Source organism: Chinchilla lanigera, unplaced genomic scaffold, assembly GCF_000276665.1.
Source record: "Chinchilla lanigera isolate Chin_1 unplaced genomic scaffold, ChiLan1.0 scaffold00076, whole genome shotgun sequence".
NCBI classification, from domain to species: Eukaryota; Metazoa; Chordata; class Mammalia; order Rodentia; family Chinchillidae; genus Chinchilla; species Chinchilla lanigera.
Genome location: NW_004955477.1, coordinates 4,263,436 through 4,274,986, shown reverse-complemented (window position 1 = coordinate 4,274,986; position 11,551 = coordinate 4,263,436). Strand labels below are relative to the sequence as shown.

At 45.5% G+C, this 11,551-nt stretch overlaps 1 protein-coding gene across 1 annotated transcript in view; it reads left to right on the top strand.

Annotated features, from left to right (window-relative positions):
- Window positions 1–11,457: 11,457 nt before the first annotated feature.
- Window positions 11,458–11,551, top strand: part of Adam12 (ADAM metallopeptidase domain 12) — a gene marked incomplete in the record, with an annotated part of 345,893 nt that continues 345,799 nt past the window's right edge. Inside the window, 1 exon segment of the mRNA XM_005402080.2 lies at window positions 11,458–11,551.

The window sequence follows — 11,551 nt, the reverse complement described above, 5'->3', positions numbered from 1 at the left end:
CCTCTTCTTCAGCAGGGATTCAAGAGACTTTGTGTCACTTATCACAATGCAACTTAAAAGTAGGTCAGTAAAAGCAACATAAAATAGGTCAACTACCATAAATCTAAGCAGAAGAAGGAAGTAGGATTCAAACCTATAAACTTCATGCTTAGACACCTGGTCCCTGCTCTGCTGAGGCCTAATGGGCCCCTTTGGGGTGGAGTGACACCAGACACCCTATATACCATAGCTGGTTGCATACATTTTCTATCTCCACGATGGCAGTTACTCATGCTAGTCATCAGGGCTGTGTTGGCAGATTCAAGCCTGATGGTCATGAAGAAAGCCAGCCTGGGGTACAGGAGAAGCATTCAGTTTGAGAATGACTAAGAAGATACTTTATTTCCTCCATGGATAGGTGAGTAAGTGGCTGGTTTTAAATAGCAAAACCATAATACTGGATTATGCTTCTGGTATTTCAGTGCAATGGAGCTGGATGTGGAATCCAGTTTCCCAAAACTCCTACCCAAAGTGATGCCATAGTTCCCTCCATAGTGCTGGAAATGTGCCTACAAGGATTAAACCACTGGGATGACATTTACCTTACTGTGACAGTCCTTTCTTTATGGATGCCACTACTTTCTTACCACTGTGGGTCATTTTTCCATATGGCACAAGAGATTGTTTACATCTTGCTCCCAGGAGAGACAGTATTTTCCTTATGTTTCAGGATTTTGATTTCCCAAGACCAGATTTTGTAAGGCTTCCTGGCTTTGTACCAGGTAAAGGGGCTCTCTAATATATGAGATTGTGCTTTTAAAAAAAAATCAAATTTGATTTTGTGTCCAAGTTTCTTCCATGTGACTTTCTAAGTTATTACTGACACACATTTCTGGTTTCAAATTATTCTGACTCAGGCTCTTATTTATTTTTTCCATTGTTGGCAATATCCTCAAGTAACCACAATCCTTATCCATTGTCTGATTACCAGAACAAAACGCAGTTTGAGGTTGTTTGGAGTCTTAAGAGAGTTCCATTTTGTTTCTATTAAATTTAAAAATAGTACCAGAAGTAATAGACTTAGTTAAAAATCAAGGATTCTAGAAAATAAAACATGTCCCAGTACAGATTGCTTCTCTGTGAAAATCAGTTCTAACTTGATTTGCAATGGTAATGGGCCTTAACTGGAATAATTAGGGAGGCTATTGGGATAATGGTTAGGGAGAGAAATGAAATATTGTCCACTTATCTTCTTGGACCTCAGCAATAAATACACTTACATGGAATCACTGTTCTTGAGCCTGGATTGGAAAACTGTACAGAAAGGAAAATTCTTAAAGGGCCAAGTGGGAACATTGTTGCACACTGGCTCATTTATTCACTCAACCAGAAATTACTGTGCCTTCTCTTTGCCAGGCTCTGGGCTTGGCACAGGCACATCATATATAATAGTGAGCAAGATAGAGGGCTTCCTCCAAGGGCATCTCTGTCTTTTAAGGCAGACAAGTGTGCACAACAATAATTATAACACTGAGTAGTGAGCACATGCTAGCAGTGGCTACACGTAGTTGTGAAGGCAAAACAATTTGCTTGGAATGGTAGAGAAGACATCATAGAGGAAATGATATTGTTTAGGGCCTTGAAGGAAGAGCTTTCTGTCCTTGGGAGAAGCATATGGAAAAATCACAAAGTGTTAAGCATTTTGCATATGCCTGGTGGCTCCAGGGGACTAAAGGACAGAACTGTGAGCCACTGGTATGGCTTGTGTCTAGATGTCACCCACAAAGCTTCATGCAGTCATGAGCAGCAGGCTTTTCATGGGTGACTGAATCTAGAGTTCAGATGTGTGTGATGCTGGGATTAAGGGTGTGTGATTAGTAAATCACTCCATTTAAGGGTATGAGTGCTACACCTGCCCTAGGGTGGGTAGCCTGTATACAGTATAAGAGACACAAAGAGTCTTGTTTCTGCTTCCCTTGTTGCTTTTGCTGTCTTCTGCCACCATGAATGGTTGCCCTCTATCATGTGCCATTCTGCCTTGGAGCTAATTATGGACTGAAACCTCTATAGACTGTGAGCTAAATAAATCTCTCCTCCTTTAATTTTGGGTGTTGAGTATTTTGTCTCAGCAATGAGAGAAAACTAACTGAAACAGAATTTGGTATCAGAGAAGTGGGGTCATTGCTGTCACTACACCTAACTATGTGGTTCAGGAGCCTTTTGGAATGGCTTGTGGGAAGAGTTTGGAAAGGTGCAGAAGCTGAAAAAGTAGAGCTGGAACATCTGAGACTGTTCTATATGGAAGATTGTGGTCAGAGCTCAGAAGACCAGAAGGCTGATAGAAATCTTGCCAGTAAAGACCAGGTTCAGGAGGTTTCTGCTGGGAAAAAGGACTACATTGGCTGCTGGATTCCAGACAATGTGTGTTATGGCTTGACAGAAAATTTGTCTGTATTTTGTTCATGTTCAGAGATTTTGCCTGAGACTGAGATTAGGAGAGTTGACTAATTAATCTTGTAAAAGAAATTTCAAAACAGTCCAATGTTGAGGTGGTGGCATGGTTGCTATTGGGGGCTTTTAGCCAGATCTATGTTGAGAATCAAGAGAGCAAAGAGGCCAGCAGAATGATATAAACCATTGTGAGTTTCATCAGAAAGGAAGCTTGAATAAGGCTGTAGACTGCAAAGATAAAGCAGAGGCCATTTTGATTTCTGAGTAGGAACAGGAGAATTGAAAAGATGACCTGAGGGCATCACAAGAAGCCCACCCTTTGCAGTCTCAAAATTGCAAAACTGAAAGGCTTTGCTTTGAGAAGAGAGCCCTGCAGTATGAAGCTCCAGAATGGCATTGGCCTAGGGAAGTTGTTCCTCTGGATTTGGTTTGTAGGCACTCAACACCTATAACCAAGAGAGAAGAAAGCCTGGCTACTGCTCTAGCTGGTGGCAGATGTTGGTGTCATCCACATGGTGCTGGCTTTAAGTGCATGCAGAATGCAAGAGTTGTGGGGTCAGGAAGGCTTCCACACAGATTTCAAAAGAAGGCCTGAGAGGCCAAATAGTGTGCCCCTGAGAGGGCAGTGTATGAAGCTGTGAGTGTAAAGTCAAAGGTGCAGTGGAGACCCCAGAGGTCTGGAGAAGTCAGGAGGGTGGATTGTCTGAGGAAAACTGCAAGGAGGGAATAGAATGGGCCCAAGAGAGAAGCCATGGGAGCTACAACCACTGGAAGTGCTGTAGGAGCAGAGCCACCCAAGCTCTTTGGACTTCACATGTTGCCTTGGATACTGCACATGGAACTACAGGACTTAATGTTTGCCCTGCTAGAATTTGGACTTGCTTTGGTCCCATTCCTTTGTATCCTTCTACCTGTACCTTTTGGAATGATAACGTCTAACTTGTGCCATTGTATGTTGGAAGTGTTTAACTTTCTTTTCATTTGTATACAGACTCACAGCTTACTTTGACTTATATCTTAGAGGAGACTTTGCACTTGGACTTTTCATCAATGCTGAAAATGTTAAGACTTTGGCAACTCTTAGAGACAGACCCAATGTCTTTTACATAAAGAAATGTGCATGAGTCTTTGGGTAGGCCAGGGCAGAATGTTATGGTTTGTACCTAGATGTCCCCCCAAAGCCTCATGCAGTCATGGGGGCCAGGCTTTCCAGAGGTGACTGAATCTAGAGTGTGTGATGCTGAGATTAAGTGTGTGTGATTAGTGAATCATTCCATTGATTGTTTTGGCATAGTCCTGACTAGGATTAAGGGTTGAGCCCTAGGGTGGGTAGCCTGCATACAATGTAAGAGACACAAAGAGTCTTGTCTCCCCTTCCCTTGTTGCTTTTGCTATCTTCTGCCACCATGAATGGTTGCCCCTATACCATGTGCCACTCTGCCTTGGGGCCAGCCAATTATGACTGAAACCGCTACAAACTGTAAGCTAAATAAACCTTTCCCCCTTTGACTTTGGGTGTTGGGTATTTTGTCTCAGCAATGAGAGAAAAGGAACTAAGACAGTCACTGAGTGGGAAAGAGGAAAGAGACGTGCCTGGGAAATCTGCTACCGGTCTAATCCCTGCAAATTTTGTATCCTATGAAGATTTTATCTATTTGAAAAGGCAGTGAGGAACCACCCATGTTTTGTTAGATCTTTGTTTTACAAGTGTCTTACATAGGAGTAGCCAGAAATACTGCATCAAGTACTGTGTTCCCTCCTGCTACTAGCCTTTGTGACTGTCTTTAAGAAGAGATACCATGATTATCTAGCCCAGTGGACAAGAGGTACAAAGTACTTTATAGTCAGTTGGAAGAGTGTGGTTGAGGGACAAAATAAGGAGCTTAAATACAACTGCTGAGTTTGAGTCCAACATCAGCAGGGAGGAAATGAAATAGAATATCTTTGGAGTCAGACAGACTCAGCCCCCAATCCCAGCTAAGCTCCTACTCAGTTTTGCATTCATGGACAAGGCAGTTCGCAGAGGCTCATTTTCTTCCCTCCAAGGAAAAAAGTCATTAATGGGGTTCATGAGGGTGATGAGATTTTGTAGACCCAGGGCAGAGTGGCTTCAGGTACCAACTGCTGATTAGGATTATTTTCCTTAGGCTCAAAGCCATTCTCTGTATCACAGGAGGTTTTTGAAGATAGGGACTATTGTGCCCTTAATCTTTGGGGATGTTTACTCAACTTTTGGTTCTTTGTTTTTCAGCCCAGTCTAGAAAAAGAAGATGAAAAATCCTTTGTATGGTTGAAGACTACTAGAGGAAAGGAACAGTAGGAAGTCTAGACCCAAGGGAGCAGCACCAGACTGACCCTGCTGATAAGTGTTGGTGGGCTTATGGCAGTGGGATCCTGTTGCGTGGGGAGTTGGTGGAGATAAAAATTCTAAATGCCTGGAAACTGCTAAAAAGCTAAAATTACATCAGATCTCATACCAGAGCTTAGTGTAGGAGGAAGAACAATTGGTCCTAGCATTAGGACTTCTGAGGTTTATGTTCGGTTTGTTTTTTTTTTGGCCTGGGTTCATGTAGGGGTTAATGAGAAAGAGGAGCCCTAGATAAAATGCCCACCAGGATGCAGCACTGAGAAAAATAGTAGCATAGGAAACTGAGATCCAGGAAGTAGATTAAAATAATTATGGTGGGGAAGGGCTGCGTGTGCTACAAGTAAATTAGGCAGGGGTCTTCCATGGGATGGAAGGCCAGCCGTACCCATTGCAGAGTAGCCAACCTCCCTCCTCATCTCTATAACAGAAACTAGGCCAGCCCTCCACAAAAGGATTAACAGTCCAAACTGTGAAGAGACCCCACCAGATGCAATAAAGCGGCATTGTGCTTCTCCTGGACTCCTGCAGACCCTTCTTGGAGCTCTGAGACCACATTTGGCCTCCCTGGTTTAAGAGAAATCAAGAAACTGGACTGGGTCCAAAGGAGAACAACAAATGTGATTAAAGAGAGTGAGAATAGGACCCAAGAGGCACATTAAAGAAATTGGGGTTGATCTGCCTAAAACAGTAAAGATTAAGTGGGAACCGTATTCAAGTACAAGAGGAGAGACCCATGTCCAGTTATTTCCCAATTTCAACAGCACAGAATAAGAGGTAAATGGCCTAATCTGCCACCCAAGAGATTAAGTAAAGGAGTTTCATAACACATACATGTCTTGGGATGACCTTTTCTGTGGTTACTGTAAAGTAGATCCTGCCTCTTTAGCCAGAGGAAACCTGCTGGAGACCAGATATGGAATCCTCAGCTTGTCCCCTAAGTGCCTCCAAGCCTTCCCTGAGTCCACCAACCCTGCTTTCCTAGCCCCTGGGGATCTACTCAGTGTTTCTAGGAACAGAAACCTGGGCGGTAGAGGCATCTTGATCTTTCTACCTAAAACCTAAGATATTTTCCTTTTATGTATTTTAATATACAGCCACTAGCAAAAGCTTACAGGTTCTTTGGCTGTGGGCAAAACAAGTGGCTTGTAACTTTCAGAATGGCAGTTAAGATCAGACTGGTGTGTGACAGTCGAACTGTGTAGTAAGTGTGCTCAGAGAAATGTGTGTAATTTCGTGCCTGAGACAGCTTTTTGCTTCGGCTGCCATCATACTTAGGTTACTGTTCTTCACTGGAAACTCAGCTCTCACTCAACCCATCCATCTGGCCCTGTGGAACAGAGTTAAGACGTAGTGCCAAGCATGTGTGCCTACCTGCCTGATTGTCCTGCCTCCAGAACGCCACATAGGAGACAGACTTAGCCAGTTGAGTCACACACACTTATAATCCCAGCTACTCAAGATTCTGAGGCAGGTAGATCATAAGGGAGGTTGATTCAATGTCAGCTTGGGCAAGTTAACAAGACTGTGTCTCAAAATAAAATAAAAGGAGCTGGGGATGTGTTTCAGTAATAGAGTGCTTGCCTAGCATTTGCAAAGCCGTGCACTTGATATCCAATACTGGGGTGCGGAGGGGTAACAAATTATCCATATGTAGGATATAGGATAACTGTGTCATTTTGTTTTGTTTGTTTTTGTTTTTTTGTGCCAGGAATTGAACTTGGGACCTTGCACTTGCCAGACAGGTACTGTGCCACTGAGCTATATCCCCCAAGCAACTCTGTCATTTTCTGTCAAAGCAGGATACTTGTGAGAGGGAAAGGGTGTGCTACTGATAATTACTTCAGGACAAAATTGGTCCCCGTGGTCACCCTACGTATAGCTGAAACTCAAGCTCAAAAACAAGAGCAGTGCCCTTGGTATCAAAGTGATAGGAATGCTAGGCGAAAACAGAGACATAGAAAGTGTGCTTTAAGTGTTTATTAGTTAGAGCTGGATAACAAATTACACCCCATATTAGTGACTCAAAACAAGAAGTATCCACTACGGCACAGGGCTTTCTGGGTCAGGAATTTGAAAGTAGCCTAGCTAGATGGTTCCACCTCAGGGTCTGTCATGAGGTTTTAATCAGATATTGTCCAGAGCTACAGTGATCACTTCACCACAGCCAGAAGTTCCAGTTTTAAGACAGCTAACTTACAGGGCACTGGGCAGGAACAAACTCAGTTGTCCACTCAGTCCTTTCCTGTGGGGCTGCTGGAGGATCCTTACAACACGGTGGCTGTCTTCCCTCAGAGTGAGTGACTCTGGGGTCAAGGAGGAAACTGAATGTCCATCACAAATTGGGTTCAGAACTCATACACTGTTACTTCTGGAGTGTGTGATAGACACTAAGACCAGCCCATGCTAAAATGGAAGGGGATCAAAATCCATTTCTTCAATGAAGGAGTCTTCTGCATGTTTGATCATTTTTGTTGTGTCTGTTTTTGACCTACCCTGTTTGCCGTTCTCTGAGTACTGCCTCTGCCAGGCGAGAGAGGGAAAAGATGACATGTGCAGCCAGGAGAGCTACCCCAGCACTGGTATTCCTTTGGGTGCTGTTAGTCTCTTGCGGCACTTACATCCGGAGGGCTACTGAGTTTCACTTGCAAATACACAGGTAAGTGTGGTGGTTAGGGTTGAGTGTCTACTAATTGGCTTTGGGCTCCACCTGGGGGATTGGTGGAACACATTTCTGCATGCCTTTGGGTGAGTCATGGAGGAATGACCTTGGAAACTACACACTGTGCCTGGCCTTTTCCTCTTTAGCACTGTGTCCCTGCTCTACTATGTGACTGCATGAACTAAGTATCTTTGCTTCTTCACGCTCTTCCAGCATGTTAGAGCCAGCAAACCATGCACTGAGTTCCCTGAACTGTGAGTCAAACTAAACCTTTCCTCCTTTAGGCTGTGGGTGTTGAGTATTGTTTCCCCGCTCTGAGTGGATTGATATAGGGGGAAGGTAAAAGGTCAATTGGCAGATGACATAGGTAAATACACATGGAGGGTCTTTTCCTGTCCCTCTGACCCAGAGCATCTATGAATGTGCTGCCCCGACCCCACCATTCTTTTATGCCATTAAGATGGGCCATTAAGTCCTGATTCTGTGTGAAAATGGACTATAGAAGTTTGAATCTGCCCAAAAGAGATTTCACTGACAACAAATGTCTGAGGAGGTAAAGGCATGGATTCTTAAAGAGAGAAAATCTACAAAAAGAGAAAGGACTATGAGTTATTATAGGACAAGAGGAGCAGGCATTTCAGTCTCCCCAGGAGATGGAATTAAAAAAGATTTCCAAGAAATTTAATCATGGGGTGATTGTGTTCATTTACTTTTGCAGCGAGCCAGGGGAACTGTGCTGGGAGAGATAAAAGCTGGTCTGTGTGCTTGTGTCTCAAGTTCCATCGATAGGTCAAGCTGCAAGGAGGCCGGCCCTTCGCTTGCTGCTCACATCAGGACCGGCTGCCTGTAGAATCCTGGTGTAGGAAAATTTGTCTCCATTTTTCATCTGCTTGTACTCAAAGAGGATTGAGCTAAATGTGAGCTTGGGTAAGAAATAAGTGCCCTGTTCATTGTGAAGGCTGTTGGACAAAAATAGCACACAGGAAACGGTATTGCAAAGGTCAGTTCTTCTAGCAAGGAAGGGACAACAAGCCATCTATCTGAAATTTTAATGAGCAGATCCTGGCCTCTGACCCCACACCATTACCTAACAATCCAGTATTGAATGAGAAGTCAGCTTCCATTTCCTGTGAACGAGGAGGCAGAATTCCCATCCAAAGACAGACCATCTGCCGGACACAAGCTTTACTCTTTGCCTAGCTGGCTGTTGTTGACATGTATGACATCTTTATGGACAGAGTCAGTCCAGGATCCTTCCTTTGCAGAGATGGTGAATTAAAGGGTTTAGAAACCAGAGTCTGTGGTTAGGATTTTCTTTTCTTCTTTTTTTTTTTTCTCTCTCTGCAATGGCTGTTTTGTTTCATTTAGTCAAAATGGACAGTGTTGGGAGCATGGCATTTTTTGCGTTTTGCAGAAAACTTTGCAACTTCTATGTTTAAAAAAAAAATCAAAATTCATCGTAAAGAAAGATAGCTAAATATCAAGGAGGAAAAAGAAATTGATAATTTAAGAGAAAAAGTATGTAAGGCTCCCAGCCTAGTGCATAACACATAGTAGGTCTATTATGAATAAACCATTTACCTAGTCACAGCAATTCAAGTGGTCAGAAATTGTACTCAGCTGAAAGAAACTGTTGATCTTCGGGGAAGCCATTGTTTATTTCTTGCTCAGTGTCTCTGAAGTTTTATGGAGCACCAGAATCACCTGAGTATAACACTTGCTAAACCCTTCCTTGCCAGATCTTCCTGATCAGAACACTATCACACATGCCAGAGATTTGAATCCGTAGCAAACTTCCAAGAGAGCAGGTGGGTGGGAAGGCCTTGTACTAGTTCCTCTGGTGCTCATCACCTGCCTGGAGGTTTATGTTTTACTTCTACTTAGCAGGTACAAGAGATGGATGGCAGGGGGAGTGAGGACGTAAAAAGAATGAAGGTGTGCATGTACCACCTCCCTGTGATGAACGTAATCCTTATGTACTACAAACATGTACTAGGAAAAATAATTTAAAAGAAGGACCCAGGCTGTGCAGGGAACAGATCAGAGTTTAGATCTCCTCCTCTGGTCTGTGGTCCTTGCAAATTCTGAGACCTGCATATCCTGCCACTTCCTCGTCTGTATCCTCTATACTTTAATGGGAAATAAAGCAGGTAACACACTTTGGCACATTTAGATCACACATAGTAGGTAAAAAGTAATGTAGTAGTTAACAACCTTATTATTAAATAGGTTAAGTAAACAACTCACACTGAACAATAATAGTGATTTATTGGTTTTTCCTCCAAGACAGAAAAGACTTCTTTTTAGTTTACTTCTCAATGCCCTCACATAGCATTGCTAATTCAGAATGAGCGATGAATGACTGAGTGAATAAGCACAAGAAGGACATGCAGAAGTGGTCAGTGGTAGGGCTGGATCTTAGTGGAGGTCTGACCGCAGGCCTTATTTTCAGACTGAGTACTGAGATGGGCTGCCTCTGGGAAGGGACTGATGAACAGTACCTCTGACATGTTGTAGCTGCTGCTCTCTGCTTTTCACAAGTCCTGCCCCTCATTAGGAAGGTTGACCTGGTTTTGGGGAACACTTGCAAACGCTTTGAGGAAAACTACTCTCCAGTAGGAAAAGATGGTTAAAAAAAGACAGAGCTTCCCCAAATGCTGGCTACTAAGTCTTAAGAATGGAGCCTGACAGAAATCTCTGGGAGGTCTGACAGAAATTCTCAGAGTGGAATTTCTGTGGGTGGTTGTGGGCCCTGGCTGCATTAGAATCACCTGGGGCTTTGAAACCTGTCCAGGTTCCGCCTATCATAGAACTCTCTAAGTTCACTGGTCTGGGCCTCTGGCACTGTCTTTAACCCTTTCTATTCTATTCCACTTCCGGGTGGCCTCTTGCTGCTAGCAGCTCAAGTTGTCCCGGTGAAGGCAGCAAGACTTGTGACAAAAATTGACACTAAGGCTCAGGAGAAGGCAGAAGAGGTGGAGAAGGTTAGAGGGCAAAGCCGTCTGTTTCTGTTTCTGTTCCTGGACTGGTGTTTTTCCAAAAGTTGGTACTGGGGCTGGCCCTGCCACCCAGAGGCCTCATTCAGAAGACATAAGAGGGGGCCTGGGAATCTGTACTTCTAACAAGCCAACCCAGATACTTCTTAGGATTAGGAACGTTTGGGAAACCTTACACCCTTTTCTGGGTCCAGGCCATAGAGAAGAAAAGTGAACCAGTCCACCAACATAAAACCTAAAGCAATACATCAAAGCCGTCGTGCCCAGGTGCCTCATGCCTGCGAGTTCAAGCTCACTCCTTAGGCGCAGGATGCCCGCTGGGACTTCGGGCCGGGCCCAGGGAGCCTGCAGCAGCCCAGGACCGCCTTTCAGAGTTGCTACTCGCGTCCCGCCGCCGGCAGCGAGCAGCCGAGTCATCATTTCCAGCCTCAGCCTGGAAAGCTGGACCGTGCGGCCGCGTGTGCTCTTGGCAGCCTGGCGCCCGGGGCCCAGCGGCCACATCATCCTGGGGCGGGGAGGTGTGCGCTCCGGACGCTCAGCCGCCAGCAAGCCACGTCTGTGCGGCCGGCGCGCGCGGCCCGGGAAGCGCCCCACACCGAGCTGCCCCCGGGTGGGCGAGCGGCGGCGCTGGGCTGGACCCGGGCGGGCCGGAACCCGCAGCGGTCTCTAGGACCCGCGGGACGCCTCGGGCGGGCGGGGGTACGGGAGAGGATAATTTGTTCCGTGGTCATGAAAACGGCAACTGTTGGCCGTGGATCCATTTCACAGGCCTGCCTGCTCTCACTAACGACCTCTCTCGTCCCCGGGCCAACTCGGACAGTTTGCTCCTTTATTGCAACGGTCAAGGCTGGCTCGTGCCAGCACAGCGCGCGCGCGCACACTCACACCCCCGGGGGTGGCTGGGTGGGGGACTTTTCTTAGAAAAATGAAAGGCTAGACTTGCTCCTCAGCAGCGGGGCGCTGCGCGAGGGGCTCGGAGCCGACTCGCAGCAGCAGGAAATCCCTCCGGTCGCCGCGACGCCCAGCCCCGGCTCGGCGCCCGCGTGGGATGGTGCAGCGCTCGCCGCCGGCCCCGAGAGCTGCTGCAGCGAAGGCCGG